This window comes from Polistes dominula, unplaced genomic scaffold, assembly GCF_049000335.1.
Source record: "Polistes dominula isolate Pdom_NZ unplaced genomic scaffold, Pdom_raw_medaka contig_373, whole genome shotgun sequence".
NCBI classification, from domain to species: domain Eukaryota; kingdom Metazoa; phylum Arthropoda; class Insecta; order Hymenoptera; family Vespidae; genus Polistes; species Polistes dominula.
The window spans coordinates 2,952,814-2,970,830 of NW_028300899.1; positions in this window are offsets into that span (position 1 = coordinate 2,952,814).

The following is an 18,017-nucleotide window of genomic DNA, read 5'->3' on the forward strand; positions in this document are numbered from 1 at the left end:
TTCCTTCGAAGCACCCTTCTTTTTCTTCTTCTTCTTCTTCTTCTTCTTCTTCCTCAAGTCACGAGGCTACGATACGCGCACGTGCCAGACACGAACGCTGAGCTAATAGCGAGCGACACCTCTTTCCACCTTCTTCTCTCTTTCTCTTTCTTATTGATTCTTTCTTTAACTCGTGAATGGGGCCCAATACGTTCCCGTTTCAGGTTCCTCTCGCTATCCGGGTCCAAGACTGACTGACAATCGGCACACAGGTTAAGCCATACACCATCGGACAAGAGAAGAAACATCCCCTCCACTAACTTTGTTATTTAACAACTCCACTTTGGGGTTGTTTCTTTTCAATTTGACTCGATACTTTTTACTTTTCTTCTTCCTTCCTTTCTTCCTTGTCCCTTTCTTTATTTTTGCATTCACGTTTCCTCTTTCTCTAACTTATTAGAACATTTTTTATGTTAGAGACCCAAGGTAGAACCCCAACTGATTTATGTTTCCTACCTTTTTAGCATCGAAATGTTTGCATTTGTAGAAATTGCGTGGTTGTTTTTACAAACGATAGTGGTTGTTTTCTTGAAAATATTTTTTGTTTCTATTTTTAGCAGGTGTGTGAAACTATTTATTGTACAAATATATAGATATTGTCGATCATTTATATTTTGTTTCATCGATTAGTGTTATAAGAAGTAATTATTTCATAATTAGACTTTTATTAAATTAAGGATAATTGGAAGTGCAATATTTGTATCTTTGGTATTCTCTAAATAATTTGATTCTTAATTATTAATTATACGCGAATTTAGAAATATTATTAATAATATTAAATAGATCATGTAAATCATTTAAATAATTACGATTGACTTTCGTGCCCTAATTATTAAAAATGAAATATATAATTATAAACATATGATAATATAAAAAAGAAAAAGGTACATTCCAATCCGTAAAGCAGATTATTCGTGAATTATTTGCCGACAAAGGAGAATATTGGATTTAACCTAAAAAAACGAAGCATAGTAATCGATCGCGATACGGAAAACAACTGCGTAGGGTTACTGTTCGATTATCGAAAACGTAGTTGTTGCTGTAACTATTATTGTTGTTGTTGTTGTTGTTGTTGTTATTTGTCTTGGACAACAACGTAGTCTACTGACGAGTTCTCGAGACGAAAGATCAAAGCAATCGACGAAGACAACGACGAAGAAGAAGAAGAATAAGAAGAATAAGAAGAAGCAGTAGTAGTAGTAGAAGCAGAAGCTTCAACGAAGGAAAAGAACTCTCGAACGCCGACAAAAGCGAATTTGATGAGCGCAGGTGCACTTGTCGCGCGGAGGAGTACCTGCGCTGTCCTTTTCTGGAATCACGAGAGTGAGAGATGAAGGGTAGAGGGACATCCATCCCTCCTTCTTATCCACTTCAATCTTTCTCCTTCTCCTTTTCATCTTCTCTTTCAGTTCTTCTCACACTGCCATCATTGGAATGGAACCAAAAGCTCCAACCGAAATTCTGTTGAAAGCTAAAACGAGGACACTTCTTGGTACAGATTATTAGAACGCTAATGATTCTATGTTGTCTCAATGGTTTTCAAGATTTTCTTCAAAAAGATATATTTCTTTTGATCATTTTTATCAATATTTCTCTTAACATTAATTTTAAATTAATAAACATATTTCTCAGTATTTGCAATTGACATTAATATCAATTTTTTAATTAAAACAAAAGAAAAAACAAAATCATTAGAATAATACTGAAATCTATCAAACAGTATTCCTTCATATTTTCGATCGGTTATCAAAATAATCCGTTAAACGTAACGACGAAAGGGTTGTTTTTAATAAGATAATCATCCTTGAAATGAAAAAAAATTGTTAGAGCATTTTTGGTATGAGTGTTAGTGACGATTACGTTCCATAGTTTATCGTTAAAATCGCGTAGAGCGTTACTGTATAGAATGATCATTAGCAGCTTGAGAGAAGCCACTTCTTCGTGTGCGGATATTCCCTTTGATATCTGCTCTCCCTTTACACTTCCCTCATCCCTTCAATTTCTGCTAGATTCGAGGAACTTGTCCCGCGCGTTCAGTACTTTCCACTTCGCCGACTATGCGACGCGGACGGTGTACTGTACATTTGTCTCCTGGGAATCTATTAGAATTTTTTTGGATCCCGAGGTTAAAGGTTCCCTACATACGTCTAAACGTTGACTGATTTATCATCGACAAGATTTTATCTGTAGGATAAAATAGAAGCTACCTAGCTATTGTTTCATTCTTTCGATTCTTTTTTGTCTTTTTTTTATGAATATTTATATTAGCTGAGAACTCGTGTTAACTTAAATGTCAATTTTGTTTAACCCTTTGAAAGCTGAATTTATTTCGCTAAAAATTTCTCATTTAAATTAGGTACAAAATCATTTAGAATTCGTTCGAAATAATCAGAACTTATAATGTACTAAAACGTTTTATGACTTTAGTAAATCTTCATATTGACATGTTTATTTATATATGTATATTTATATGTTTTATTACACACACAAATTATTTTATTTCGTAGGAAACATTCGTTTCCCTATCTGTCGAAGAAAGTTTAATAATGAGCATGTAAGAACAATATAAAATATCGTTTTTTAAAATATTCTTACGGTTAGAAAGAGTTAGAGGAAAACAAAAGGTGGAAGGGAACAATGTGCAGTTAGCGAATAAGAATAAGAATAAGAATGAAAGGTTTATATCGATTTGATAGATGTGTCCGAAGGATCCTCGACTTTACCGAGGTATAATTTGACAGGAGCAGGATCAAGATCCAGCAATGGCGTCGTGACCAGGTGTAGTAGCTGGAGAGATACGTAAACTGGGGTGGGGGTAGATCACCGAGAGAACAGTCGGCGCCTTTTATCCCTACTCCAAGCTATTCCATGCTACCTCTTGCGTTTCTCTTTTTTTCTCGCTTATCCTCCCCCTCTTCATCTTACTCTTCTTCACGAATAAACGTCCGTCTTTCTTTTCATTTTCTCTTCTTCTTCCTCCTCCTTTTCCACCTCCTCCTCTTCCTCCTCCTTCTCCTTCGGTTTAATACGAAGCGCAGTCGACGGACGATCACCGAAGAGAGAAACTGACAGCGTTGCTTCGCGCGATTTCGCATGATTTCCTTCAAGAGGATACGAAAAAAGAAGAGGAAGAATGTAAAGATAGATAAAAAAAAAAAAAGAAAAAAAACTAAAAGAAAAAACAACAACTACAATAAGAAAAATCTACCGGACTCAGTTTATCTTCGGTTCGATGATTACAGACGTATTAGTACTCGCTACATCGATCAATAAATATTATCGAATTTCATTTATTTTAAATTATATTTTATTTATGACATACGAAAATATTTAAACGTTCATTAGCTTTAGAAATCAATATTGATTTGATGTTTAAAATAATATAAATCATTTTCTTTTTTCTTTTCTTTTTTTTCCATTAGATTTATTTTCACATACGTTAGCATTTTTTTTTTTTTTACGTTAATATCATATTTTTGTACGTTAAATTTGTATACAATTTTTTTTTTTTTTTAGCAGAACGAAATTTTTTGTAATGAAGTGGCGAAAAAAAGGCTTATATATTTTTATCAATTCTTACAATCATAGCACCACATCGGTCCACTAACGATAATAATACTTTTACATAAACGTATTGTAAACGTTGGCTGTTAGGTTTAACTACCGGTAGGAACGATATGGCAACGCGATATAATCTTCATAGGTGGTCCATGTTAACTTCCATTTAAAGTTTACATGTAAACGTACGATATTATTGCTTCGTAGTGAATTTAAGCCACCAATATCTTTTTGCGAACTGGCGACATTGTTACAATATCCTCTTACGTGCTCGTAAACATCAAGAACAAGTAATCCGAACAACACAGGGGTTTAACTCTCCAAACTTTTTTAATTGAATATATCTGTAAATATGTGCGTGTAACTCTTTATAACTGTATACATGTCTCTCTCTCTCTCTCTCTCTCATTTATTTTGGATAAAAAGAAATTACTATATTTTATTATTATTTTAACATTTTTAAGAATACTTTTATTGCTTGGATGTTGAACGAAACGAATGATATTTTCAAACAAATTTAAAATATTTTTTTAAATAAGGGAAAAGATAATTTTTACTACATCCTATAGATTATAGTAAGATTATAAAAATAAAACAAATAATACGAAAAAATAATTAAGAATAATCATCGCTTTAGTGATCTAACTGAAAAAATTTCCAAAGATAATGGAAGGAGGAGGGTTAAATATTTATACAGATGAATTTCTAATTAATGTAAACGCGAATTGATCGAATTAGAACGATTAGTATGTGAAATGGGTAAATGCGATGATAACGATGCCAAGAAAGAATTGGTGTGGGGTTCCGGCAGCGTGCTTTGAAAGTGGGGGTAATGATTATACGCGTATGGTTATGAAGAGGTGGAGGATGGAAAGAGGGAAGCTAAAGAGAGAGAAGAAGAAGAAGAAGAAGAAGAGGAGGAGGTGGAGGAGTAGAAGGAGAAAGGAGGAAAAGAGGGCTGTGGGGGGAGTCGTTTACGCGGGCGCGTGACGGAGGCAGGTGCACGTCGCGGCTGTCGGCGCTTTTGATGTTCGCCACGGAGTGTTCCTCCAAGAGGGGAGAAACTCTCGATCCTTACGTCGCTTTTGAATCAGTCCTGCGTGTGCGCACGCGTACGAGAAACGCAGAAGATAACGAAATGGATAGAGGAGAGTATAAAAAAAAAAAAATTAGATATCTTATTTATTTTTCATTGTTGTTAGGGTGTACAATAAATTTTCAATATTAGAAGATAATCAAATAATAGATGATATCTTGTAGAAATGGAAAGCACGATAATCGTAATAATAATAATAATTATTTAATAAACATTTATTTTTAATTATACTACATATAAATGAAGATAAGACATAAGAGAAATAATAACAGATTATAATTGGAAGAGTATTCTAATAAATATATTATAAAAAAGAAACAAAAAGTATAATAATAATAATATATATCTATAAATAAACAGTATGATTAAAAAAAAAAAAAAAAAAAAGCAAAAAGGAATAAAACAAGGATCAAAAAATATTTTAACAAAATATACAATAAAAAAAAAAGAGAGAAATGAAATCGTAGATTCGGTTAGGAGGGAACATTTAGAGGGGGTGGCAAAAAGGTACAAAAAATAAATGTAGGGAAACTTCGTGGGAAGGATAGAGAAGGGTGAAGAGAGAGAGAGAGAAAGAGAGAAAGAGGTGGGGATACTGAAAGGATTGTTTAGAGTGGGGATACTGTGTGAGAGATACAGGGAGAGGGTGAGTCAGAGGCAAAAGCGAATAGGTTGGTAGTAAAGTAAAAAGAGTAGGAAGAGGAGAGGGAGGAGTGAGGGAAGGAGGAGGAGGAGAATCACGGTGGACCACTATTATGTAAACATCAGTGTGGCTTTCATCTCGCCGCTCATCCCGTGTGCTGACCCATGAACGAATTCAATATATGCAGAGGGGGACTTCAAAAGCAAGTGATTCGCGAAATTAACGCGATTTCTACCGATTCCTTACGAACAATTTCAATAAATTTTTTATTCCTTTCCTTTTAGTTGAATCCTTTGACTTCGTTTTGTTTAACGTTAACGATGAAAATCTTAAATTAAATTATCTCAGGGTTTATTACAGGTACTAACAATAAAGATTAAGTTTTGATCAATATTATTGTACATCCATTTATTTTATTATTATTATTATTATTATTTTTATTGTTACGATGATAAACTGTTATTAATGAGAAAATAATAATGTAGGATGAAATTTTGAATAGAAGGGGGCTATTTAATAGAAGCAATCTATCGTTCGGTGATATGCAAGATATTATTAAAGCTCGGCGTGTTCGTGAAAATCGATAGAAATATGTTCGGTCGTTGAAACGACTACGGTTTAGATTCTAGACCATAATTAAAAGTTACAAGTATCACTTCGTTAAAATGAATCGTTAGAAAAAGATTTTAGCTTGACCCTTTGGAGTATCGACATTTCCAAACGACAATTACGATTCGTGTATAATCGTTAAAAGGATTTGGTTTGTCGGTGGTTTGTTCGATCCAGAATGACCATGCAACTTATTCGTTGAATATAAAATAGGTGACATTAAGCGTAATATTAATTACTTGAATTCGTAATTGATGATAAACCGAAGGACGAAAACGTGCAGCACCATCTGAACGTTTAGAATAAATTTTGGAAAGGATAAGGAAATTGGTAGCGGGAGGAGGGAGTAGCTAGTAAAGATGGTGGGTAGTCGTCGTAGTGGTTTGCTCCATTAACCTCATAGAAATTTATGAGAAGAACGTTCGGTTAGTGCGGTGGCTCGTTCTCCTAGGGAAAACGAGCTGCACCTACAATAGGGTCATGCTCACAATGCGATTAGATGGAGTTAGAGATAAGCGCAATGGAGGAGGACACACGTGTTTTAGACACGTGTCCTTTACTTTCCTTGCTTTGGGTGACCTCGGCGGACCACGGATATCCCCTTGGTTTACCTTCCGATCGAAAGGATAACACTTTTCAACAAATTTACGCGTTTGAGTATGCAAATATATATATATATATGTGGGTTTCTACGAACACGTGTAAATAATTATCAGATAGTATCGTCAAATATTTAATAATTGGAGTTTGATTATCATTTTATTATCCTAGATATAAATATCAATAAATCTTCATTTTATGTTAGAGTTATTAGCGGTTGTCTCGATGAATAGGAAACTATTGCAATTATGGTATTCATTTAATTTTCATTCATTTGAACTTCGTGATTTAATTTTTTTTTTTAAATCGGTGTTTTTTTAATTGAATTAAGAGAAAAAATATAACTTAGTTTTCAATGACAGATACAGATAGGATCCAGCGAATAAGTTTTCGGGGGTTGATCGAAAAGCAAGGTAGAGTTAGGGCGGCATCAGACGGTCTGCTCAAAGCAAGGCTATTTCGACGTAATAGAAAAGCATATAACCTCGAGGCGCAGAAAGAGAAAGAGAGTTTGTGTATGTGTAAAAGAGAGAGAAAGAGAGAGCTCACAATGCCGGTCACATGTCACCATCTCTTTGAACTATGCCGCCAGTTTCTTTCTTCCAAGTTCACCGGCACACATCCTTCGAGTTGTTCCTTTCTGACGACAAGGATATCCCTCTCTCTCTTTCTCTCTTTCTTTATCTATTTATCTATCTCTCTCTCTCTCTCTGTCTCTCTCTCTCTCTCACTTTCTCGTTTTCTCTTTCTCTTTGCTCGATTTCGATTCCATTCGTCTTGTGCTCGCCTACGCGTTTCAATAGCTGAATGTTTCTCCGTCCTTTAAGGAGATGCACCTTGCCATAGAAGCCACACGATTATTTCTGATTGAGAATCGATCGATCTTTCGTCTCGAACGTCTTCCTTTGTCGCTACCCCCTTTTGGACGTCTCTTCCCTTACAATTTTAATGGATTACCCTTGCGTTCAAAAGATAACTCGTTTCGTTCTTGTGCTATCTCATTCTCTTCACAAAAATTTGTTTGAATTTTTTTAACACTCATCCTAATTAAAACCAAAAAAAACAACCTCTTTGATCTCTGTTCTTTGAACAAGATTATTAAAATTAACCTACTAACCTTAGAAAAACAAATAATAGCGAATGAATCATATTCTAATGCTTTTGAAAAATAACGAAGAGAATGATTAGGATAAAACAATAAAACGAAGTATACTGAGGGATTTATGTTTGCTCTGTAAAATTAGAGAATATTCAAACATCATTAATAATTAAAGTCAAAATGAATATTAGACACAATTTTCTCGATAAAATCACAAAAACATTGATTTAACAATATAAAAAGGAAAAATTCTATTCCACTGTATATCTATGGATAAACTTAATGAAATAAGGAAATTAATGAAGAGAGAATGGATTACGAGGAACGATTGAAAAATACTTCAAGCGATATCTTTATAAGGAATCAAAAGTTACTCAGCGTTAGTTGGCTGCTACGAAAGAGTTGGAATATTCAAAAGCATCGGAAGAGTAGTCGTCTCTGATGTGTCCCGACATGGAGTTAGTATTTACATGAATAGCAGGGATAGATAGAAGGAATACAGGGTAACCAAGTATCTCTTTCTGTGAGCACTTACATCAGCTACTACGTGCCGTGGAAACTGTGAATACGTTTTCTCTTGGACACGTCCGATCAGGGCAGCCAGTAGTTTCTTTTTTACCGACAAAAACACTGTGCGTAATCGTATACGACGACCGATCGTGTAATGCACGCGCGAGTCAACGAGAGAAAGAGAAAGAGAAAGAGAGAAGAGAGAACAGAAGAGAGTGAGAGAGAGCGGCTTCCTTGCTTATCAGAAATCCCTGCAAGCTTGCCACGGCTAATTAGCTCTGTCTATCCATCTATCCATCCATCCATCCATCCATCCATGCATCCATCCATGCGTCGATCCATCCATCCGTCTATCCATTTACCCATCCATGTATCTATCTATCTCTTTCTATCTCACTTACACTAACTCGCTTACTACTCGGCTTTGATCGATCTACTGCGAACCGTGTGAAATGTTCCTTCCTTTATTCTAATTTTTTTCCAATTTTTTTTTCTATTTTCTTTTATTCTTATTTTCTTTTGTTTCATTTTTTCTTTTTTTCATAGTGATACATCTCAGGCAAAGGTAAAAAATTGTATGAAACGACATTAAAAGAAAGAATGAGTGAATGAGATAAAATTCATAATTGATCGACAGTTATATGGAATATTTTATTGTTAGTTTTGTGTGTGTTTGTGTGTGTATGTGTGTGTTAGTTGATCGATAATTATTGAGAGATGCGTTTTTTATGAAAAAATGAGTGGAGATGTAACATACTTTGAAATTGTTCGATATATCTTAAATGATGATGTTAATTAATTGAAGAAAATTTATATTATAGTTTAAAAACACGAATTATTAGTTCGACGTACCGTTCTTTTCGAAATTCATCATTCAACTGACTCATTATTCTCTATACAAGTCATTCGAATTTATTTCATTAATTTTTATTCACGTATATGACTTTTAAAAGAATAAATTCTATTTGTTATGAATATTATTTTCGTTATACATATGTAGCCTTCGGAAAGTCATAAAAACAACATTTATTGCTAAAATCAAAAAGTTATAATCTTAAATTCTCTTTATTAGGAATATTGTTATCGTTGTACACATGCGGAACGTTCTTAAAGTTATGTATACAACATTTAATAAAAGTATTTTGATAAAGGATAATGTGTCAGTCTGAAGGTGAATTTCGAAGAGGACGGTGCTCGTCAAACTCCGTGCTGTTAGACAACAGTATATGTACATTTCCTTCGACTAAATATCAATCATTTAAAGTATGTAGCACATTCTATTATTTTTTCCAATTGTTTAAACTAAAATACCTTTATTTTAACATTCCTGCTTAGTGGTGAGTTCGAGTTGAAAATTGTCATTTAATAAAATATTAAATTGAAATTATTTAATATTCTAAGTATATTAATAGATATATATTTCGTATGTTATTCTTACATTAATAGGTATTAAACTGATTAATATTAACAAAATATTTAAATAACAGTAAAAAGATAGGATGATCAAGCAATTGTTAGACATGAAAAAATCGAATATTTCTCTTGTTTTACAAACATATACGATTTTAAGATATATAGAGGTTTCTTGTACATTATTTTCGTATTTATTTAATTCACTAATTACAAATAAAACTTTCCAATTAAACGCATTTACTAATATGTAATAAAGATATATTAATATTTTTAATTTATTTTTAAATTGTTATCATTTTAAATATTATGTCAATAGTTTTTCGGAAAAATCTAACAAGCATAACGATGTACGATTTTAAAAAAACACACTTTGTTTATGCGAGTGAATTATAATATTTTTCACGTGATAATACGAGTTTTACTTTTATCACGTATGATATTCTTTTTTTTTCTTTTTCTTCTTTCTATTCTATTTAACTTTTATTCCTTATTATTCTTTCTTTTTTACCTATAACAATTTCGCGGGATCGACGAAATTTCCTGAAAACCGACGATACGAAATCTGTGCTTTGCTTCACATATGTACACCCATACATGTGAAGATGATTGTATGGGGGAGATTGTAGGATAATCAGATACCTCGTCGATATGAAAGCGTCAAGTGAGTACTAAACAAAAATCTTTCTCTCTTTCTCTCTCTCTCTCTCTTTCTCTTTCTTTTTTATTCTTTCAGAAATATTGAGAATCTCATGTTCGCTCGTTTGATGCCATTTTTTTTGAATGGTGCTCTTCGATCAACACATCGAAGTTGCTTTCGTGGTCGAGGAAACGTTTAAAAGAACTCTTTACTCTCCTATCTCCCTCTCTTTTACTGCGGTAACATGAAAATAAACGGGGTGGAAAAAAAAATAAAATCGATTTATCTTTGTTCGTATTATGATATCGATTTATTGATTTCATTTTTCCTATCCTCTCGATGCTTTTACTGGAATGCTTTGTATGTTTTTAAATATTTTTTACTCAAATATTATGTAATCAAGATTTAAAACGTGTTATTTGATGATCTATTTTCATAATTAATTGGAGTTTACAATAAAATTCATTTAATTCTTTTAAATGATGTGAAAATCGTATAAATTTGTATTTGAAATCTTAACAAAAATCGCGACTTTTATCTATTCTAATTTTTGTATCGCGTAATAATATACTCTCTCTCTCTCTTTTTCTCTCTCGTTACGAATTCAGAAGCGTCGACGGAAGGTCGAATCCGATGTCTATCGTAGATAGGAAGAAGGAGGAAACTGGCGCCGATCTCGCTTCAGGATCTTTCAAGGCGCGTCTGATTAATAACGAACGGACTCTCGATTACTCATTAAGAAAGTAAGAAAGAAACAAAGAAAGAAAGAAAGAGATAAGAAGTAACTCAACGAAGAGGAAGGCGCCATGCCGAGAGCTAAATTCTTTCTTTCTCTCTTTTTCTCTTTCTCTTTCCCTTCCTTTCTCTCACTCTCACTTTCTCTTTCTTTCAGTTTTTTTGCTGTTTTTTTTTCTCTTTCTCCCACTCTTCATTTTTTCCTCCATCTCTCTCTTAATTTGTGGTTGTTTTCTTTCTCTCTCTCTCTCTCCCTGTCTTTTATACTTTATTTTTTTGTTCACTCTCTCTCATTCTGGATTTTTTTACTCTTCACTATTTTTGACTTTATCTCTTCTATTCTTTAGTTTTATTCTTTTTCTCTCTCTCTCTATCTCTCTCTTACCTCTTTCATTTTTGATTTCGTTCCCTCCGCTATATTTTTATCTTTATTTCTTTTATTCTTGAATTTTTTTTATATTCTTTTTCTTTTTAACTCTTGATTTATCTTTCTCTATTTTTTAATTTTTGTTTTTCTCTATTTTTTCTTTTTTTTTTTTTTTACCAATTATCAACTTATTTCTATGAAATTATCTTTAATTCTCGAATTTCTGTTTTCGTAACATTAAGCGATTCTTTTTTTCATTTGGTTCCGACAAATTCGTTGGATAAAATTTGCATTGGCGTTCGCGCTAAATCGTACGCCAAGGTACCGGTGAAGTCCGAAAGAAGAGGTCGTTAGGAGGCGCTTATAAACGAGAGAGATTTAGGGACCGAGATAAAGCGATGGTCCAAAGGTCGCCGCGTAACTGACTGCCGCCGCAGCCGCCGATCGGAGGCGAAAAGAGTTTGGAAAGAAGAAAAGAAAGTACATCTGGAATTTTCGACGATGCTTATGTGGTAGATGTGGAACGTGAAGAACCCTTTCTCTCTCTCTCTCTCTTTCTCTCTCTTTCCCTTTCCTTTCCTTTTTTTTTATTTTTTTTTTTTTTTAATCTTATTTTCGTATCCTTCTCTCTTTTACTGTTTTATTTGCTTTGTGAAATCGTTTGGATGCTTAACTAAAAATATCGGAATATCTAGAAAAGATACGACGGCATGCTGAGCATCCCCGTTCATCGAATTTACGATAGCCGTACACCATTCGTCCGAAATTATTGAGGGATTTTTTTTTATCGATCTTTGTGTTAGAATTCAAAATCTTTTGGAGGGTTTTCTTTTTTCCCCCGTTCATTCTTTAAATTACAATCTATAATCGATGCGACACGATACTTTCGGAACAATTAAGCTTATACGATTATCTTATCATTTCTTTGCCTTTTTATCATTACCTGAATAATTATTAATAATTATGTTATACGTGTTTCATTCAGTTATTTTTATTTCAATTATTATTAATACTTTTTTGTTGTAAAACGCGTGAAATAAACGTACGAGCCAAAGGGATGATATTTAAAGAACAGATTAAGTATGAAAGATACCCGTAGCAAACAGTATGTGAGATAAACCTGTGGCAAGGACGTGTGAGGATTTGTATTTTCGTGCGAATGAAGTCAAGGTAAGAGAATGCACGAAGGGACTATTGGACCTTTACGTTTCGAAGTCGAACCGAAATTACATGGAACATATATTTTTCTTTTTCTTCATATATTGTAATAAAGTACATAAGTATGTCGACATCAATAATGCAAGTTTTCGAGTTTCGCAAATGAACTTCCATAGCATTCGAATTACATTTGAATATATCATATTAAAAACGTGTATTTGAATTTTTATTGATTCGTTTATTATCATAAAATAGAATAAATAAAAATAATAAGTAAGAATAAGTAAAAATAGATATTTGTTAAAAGTAAGTATTTTTCATTTTTTTTTTTCTAGAAAATTGGATTTTCGTTCTATTTCTCGACAAAAATGCATACTTTTTTTAAGCTTTCCGAGATGTAACGTATGTACGTAAGTAACGTATGTGCATCACGAGCATGATTCGATCCGGATTCGATTCGGATTCGATCCGACGTATACTCGTAACAAGGATAAGTCTCTTTGTATGCGCATCACGCATGCAAAGGCCAAATGCGTACGTCGTAGATCGATTTTACAGATGCATTTCCGATTTCGAGAGGTATCCGATAACAACGCGTAGTAGTAGTACCATTGAAAAATATGTTCGAGAATATTTCTACTAACAGCTTTAACAAAGTACTTATATTAAATATTTAAAAAAGAAAGAAACAACAAATTTATATAACAATAAAAATATCCATAAATTATTTCGTATAATTACCATTTTGTTTGTTTAAAATTAATTATATATATATATATATATATATTTTTTTTTTTTTATATTCGTTATTTTCATTTCAAGCAGTACAAAAATGTATTTATATCGATCATGGTGTTTGGGTGAAGCATCAAAAATAAGAAAATAAAAGTACCGGAGTAAACTTTAGCGCGAACTTATTAAATAAGGATGATAAAAAAAAAAGGAGTAGAGTAGTAGGGAGGGTTATAACGATTATGGTGGTTCTTTGGTCGGATTAGGGACACGTAATGCCGGTAAAAACGAGCCGACGTGTCGGTGGTCACGTGGCAGTGATTATCTCTCGATCCTTTGCGCGCCCTTCGACCAGTTTTTGCACCAGCGAGACGAGTATGTAAGTACTTTGTTCTTTTTTTCTTTTCTTTCTATTTTTCTCTCTTTCTCCCTTGTCCTTCTTTTTTTTTCTTCTTTCTTTCTTTCTTGCAAGTATACGAAGAAATTCGATTAAATAGAATTTAATTAGATTCAACGATTTTCGATTTCTTAGATCATTGCACACGCAAATTCAATCTCTTTTTCATATTTAACGATTCTTCTACCTTATGTATTTCTTTATGGTTTTCTTTTTTTTTCCTTTTTTTTTTTTTTTTTCCTTTTAAATCATCCATCGTATATTATTCCCCATCTCGTTATTTTAAATATCGGCAAGTTATTATAGCAAGTTCCTTAAGCGTATATAATAATAAGGATGTAACGCTTTTGATCGAGAAATAATCGGAGGATATAGCTGAAATTACGAAAAAGTATACTTCACTTCCTATCCGATAATGATCTTAATTAACGAACGGTGCTTCTTGAGCTTCTTCAAAACAAAAGCCCGTTCTTTTCTAGTTGCTCGTGCAGAACTTATCGAGTTCTTATTCCTCCAAGCATGTCTGATTATATATATATATATACCTCCCTTTTAATTTCAATATTTTTAATAGAAAAAAAAACTTTTCATTTCTCAAGAAAATTGTTCTACATATATATATATAGATAGAATTTTTCAAATCAATTTGTAAGAAAATAAATGATATTTTAATTAATTTAATTTACATAAATTCTCGAAAAATTATTATTATTATTGTTTTTTTTTTCAATAATCGAATTTAAAACTATTTGTAAATAGTTGTATAAACAAAAACTGAAAAAGTACTAGAAAATTAATAGATAATCCTTTTTTTAATTTCAAATGTTATAATCCAAAAAGGTAGATAATATTCGAGATTATAATACATCGAAACATATATCAGGTGTAAGTTCATTCGAAGGGTATTTTCGGGTAGGTTTTGCTTGTATAGGTAGGTGCTGCGAGAAAGAGACTCATGGAGAATACCGCTGAACAAACATAAAGGGGTAAGAGAAGTGAGGTAGGAGAGGAAATATAAGCGTGCATCAATGCGCTCCTCGGGGAAGTGGTTTTCTACGTGCATGTATGTATGTATATATATATATATATACGTATGTGTATATAAGCGTTGTGTAAGCGAGTAGCAAGGAGAGTATTAGTTGGTGCGGTGTAAGTTAGCCGCACGACTCACAAACCGCCCTGTCTCTTGCCAACCTCTTTGTAGTTACCGCCATGGACATGAAGCCGAATACGGTAGAGAACCTTCTATCTCTCTCTATTTCTCTCTTTCTCTCTCTCTCTCTCTCTTATTCTATCTTTTTCTTACCCTTTTCTTAATAAACACAACTGATATAGTATATATATATGCATATGTTTACTAAGCTAATCACACAATTTTTCTTTCATATCTTTTTACCATAAATAAAATTAATTTATATTATTTAAAAAAAAAACAAACTTTGATTTATATTCAAAATGAATAACATTCGGTTAAAGTGATAATGCATATCGTTCTATAGATAAATAGATATTAAATGAAATAATAAGATTAATTATCAATATATGGTTCGTTCGAAAGAAAAAAAATAAAAAAAAAAATAAAAATAAAAAAGAATTAAAAATAAAGAGAACAACCAGTTTCTTAATGAATGTTTCTTATGGGATTGAAAAAAAAGAGTATAAAGGGAAGTTCGATTTATGGTTTGAATCATAGAGAGAAAAGGATCGTAAAAAGAAAGATTCCAAATGATCTCGATATTCTTGTTTCATTTTGATTATCGTTGTTGTTGTTGTTGTTGTTGCAGGAAATAATTATTTGTCGAGTAGTGTGGTGAATTTGGTGGTTGGTCTCCTAACCGGGTTCGCGTTTAGCTTACAGAGTTTGGAAGATTGGCTTGTGGTGGATCGTGGTTTCGGCAAAAGGGCCATTACTTCTCTTACTTTTTAACGATCAGTCTGAATGTGTCGGTGATTTTGTGGAGTTAAGAGTAAGAAAAAGAGATAGAGAGAAAGAGAGAGAGAGAGAGAGAGGTAGAATCTTTCTTGGAGGTTCGCCGCCATGGTGAAGCACCCTGCTGCGTTAGTCTGGAGTCGGCTTAACAAGCGCCGATATCATCGTACGCTTCGTTCCTTGGATCTCTCCCTTTGCATACTGACATACCGCTGTGTCCTGTCTCCTGGACCTCCTCCCACGCTCGAATTCTTACGATAAACATAAACCATGAATGACCGACCACTCTCGTGTGACAACAAAGATCCCTTCTCCTTTTCCATTCTTTTTTTTTTTTTATTTACTTTTTCTTTTTTTTTTTCTTTTTCATACACTTAGCTGTTTGATAAAATATTTATATTTCTTCTGTCAGGATTTATGACACTGTATTTAAGAGGATTATTCATTTTCTTTTTTCCTTTTTTCGACAAATTAATTCTTCTTTTACGATAAAATCGCATAAACTTGCGACTTCAAATTTTTGAATAGAATTATTTATTTTATTCGTAGTAATATATATCGTTTTTTTTTCTTCAAAAGAAATAAATATCGGAAACGTGTTTGATCAGATTGAAATCTTGATTTTGGATAAAATGATAGGATAGTTTTCTTTTTTTTCTTTTTTTTTCTGTGAAAATATTTATAAGGTTAAAAAATAATTGTGACAAATTTAGATTAATATCCTGTTTCTAATATGATACGATCATTTTATTATTTTCTCTTATGTATTCTTTCCCTTTTTTATTTTCGTTGATTGAAATCAGATTGAATTATTACGGTGGGAGTTATTTAAAGAAAAAGAATTGAATCAATATAATCTTAGATCTTTTTTTTTTATCGACGATAGATCATTTCCTCACTTGTTGAAGAATTCTTCGAGAAAACATTCAGTCAAGCGAAGATTGCTTCCGGTGTGAGCAGCGTGCTTCTTGCAATAGGGGGAGACACACCATGTACACCTCCAACGATGTTTTTGCTTCCAAGTATCCTTGTCCGTGGGAGTTCTCGATGAAGTCGTTGATCCTTCCGACAAGGTAAGACGTTTTGTGGAACGAGCAGGGCGGCCGGTAACCCTCCAACGATCTTCTTCTATCCCTTTCAAGAGGGTGATCCTCACGCGGCTTCAAAGAAATACTTAATGGATGGTCTAATAGTAGAAGAAAAAGTGTATTTTTTCAATAATACAAAAAGAAACGGAACTTGGTCACAATGTGATCCAAATATTGTGGAACAATATATTCGACATATATTCGTACCACCTTAAAAGTCACATAAATAACTGAACTGGAAAAAAAGAAAAAGAAAAAGAAAAAGAAAAAAAATACCCTGTATAATCAAATTTCATTCTAATCGAATCTATACAAATTTACGACGATTCATATATTATATATGTCCACTACCCGTTAATTAATTCTTTTTATATTTTTTTTAATTGATTATAAATAAAGAAAGAAAAACTATTTCTCAAGTAAGAAACAACGCAACAGAGTATTTCTAAATATAGAGAAATAATTCTAAAAGGAATGGCGAGATTGTGAGTTGAATTCAAACGAAAAAAAAGGGGACACGTACCTCGCAAAAAGACGTAGAAAGAAGAGAAAAAAGAAAATAATATATAAGAAATGAAAAAAAAAAAAAAACGAAAAAAAAACAAACCGAAACAAAATAAAACAAAAGGGCGGACAACAAGTCCATCGGGAATTCCAGGTTCCCGCGTGGAGGAGTCTCTCGCGGTGGTGTAAGATGGCCGTTGGGTGCAGCATTGTCGCGGTCCCTTTTGCGGCTTGGCCCAACGTCGGCGTTGTCGGTCCTTGAAAGAGAAGTCTCTCTCTCTCTTTTCCTCTTTCTCTCGAGGGAAAGGAGTAAGAGAGTCTCTCTCTCCTGCTGATAAACGCGCCAGGAATTCCTACGGGCACGGCGGTGCACCGCCACTGTTGCCGCCAGCGGTTTTTGGATAGGACCGAACGAGAAACGTCTTCTATCTTTCTTACTCTTTCTTTCTCACAAACATACACACACACACACAGACACGAACATACATATACATAAAGAGACATATAGATACATATATATGCATACAATCTTTCTTGGCACAGTACAGAAGCCGATATAATCATTGGAAGATGATCATTTCTGATCTTTGCCTGTGTCATTTAGTAAATTATTATTTTTTCCCACCTCTATCTCTCTTTTCTAGTTTCCCCTTTGAATAATGGTCTTCGCGATCACTTCAAAATCGGTTGGTTCATTTCTCTCTCTCTCTCTCTCTCTCTCACTTACTCACTCACTCACTCACTCTTTTTCATTCTCTATCTGTCTTGGAAGAACACTCCTCGAGGCTCGCGAGAAGATCCATCCATCGAATCGAGTAGTAAGACGTTAAGGTAATTGCTTAATGAACGAGTGTACGGCGATCGTGCTATTAAAAAATACCTGATCGATTGCTTGATCGAGA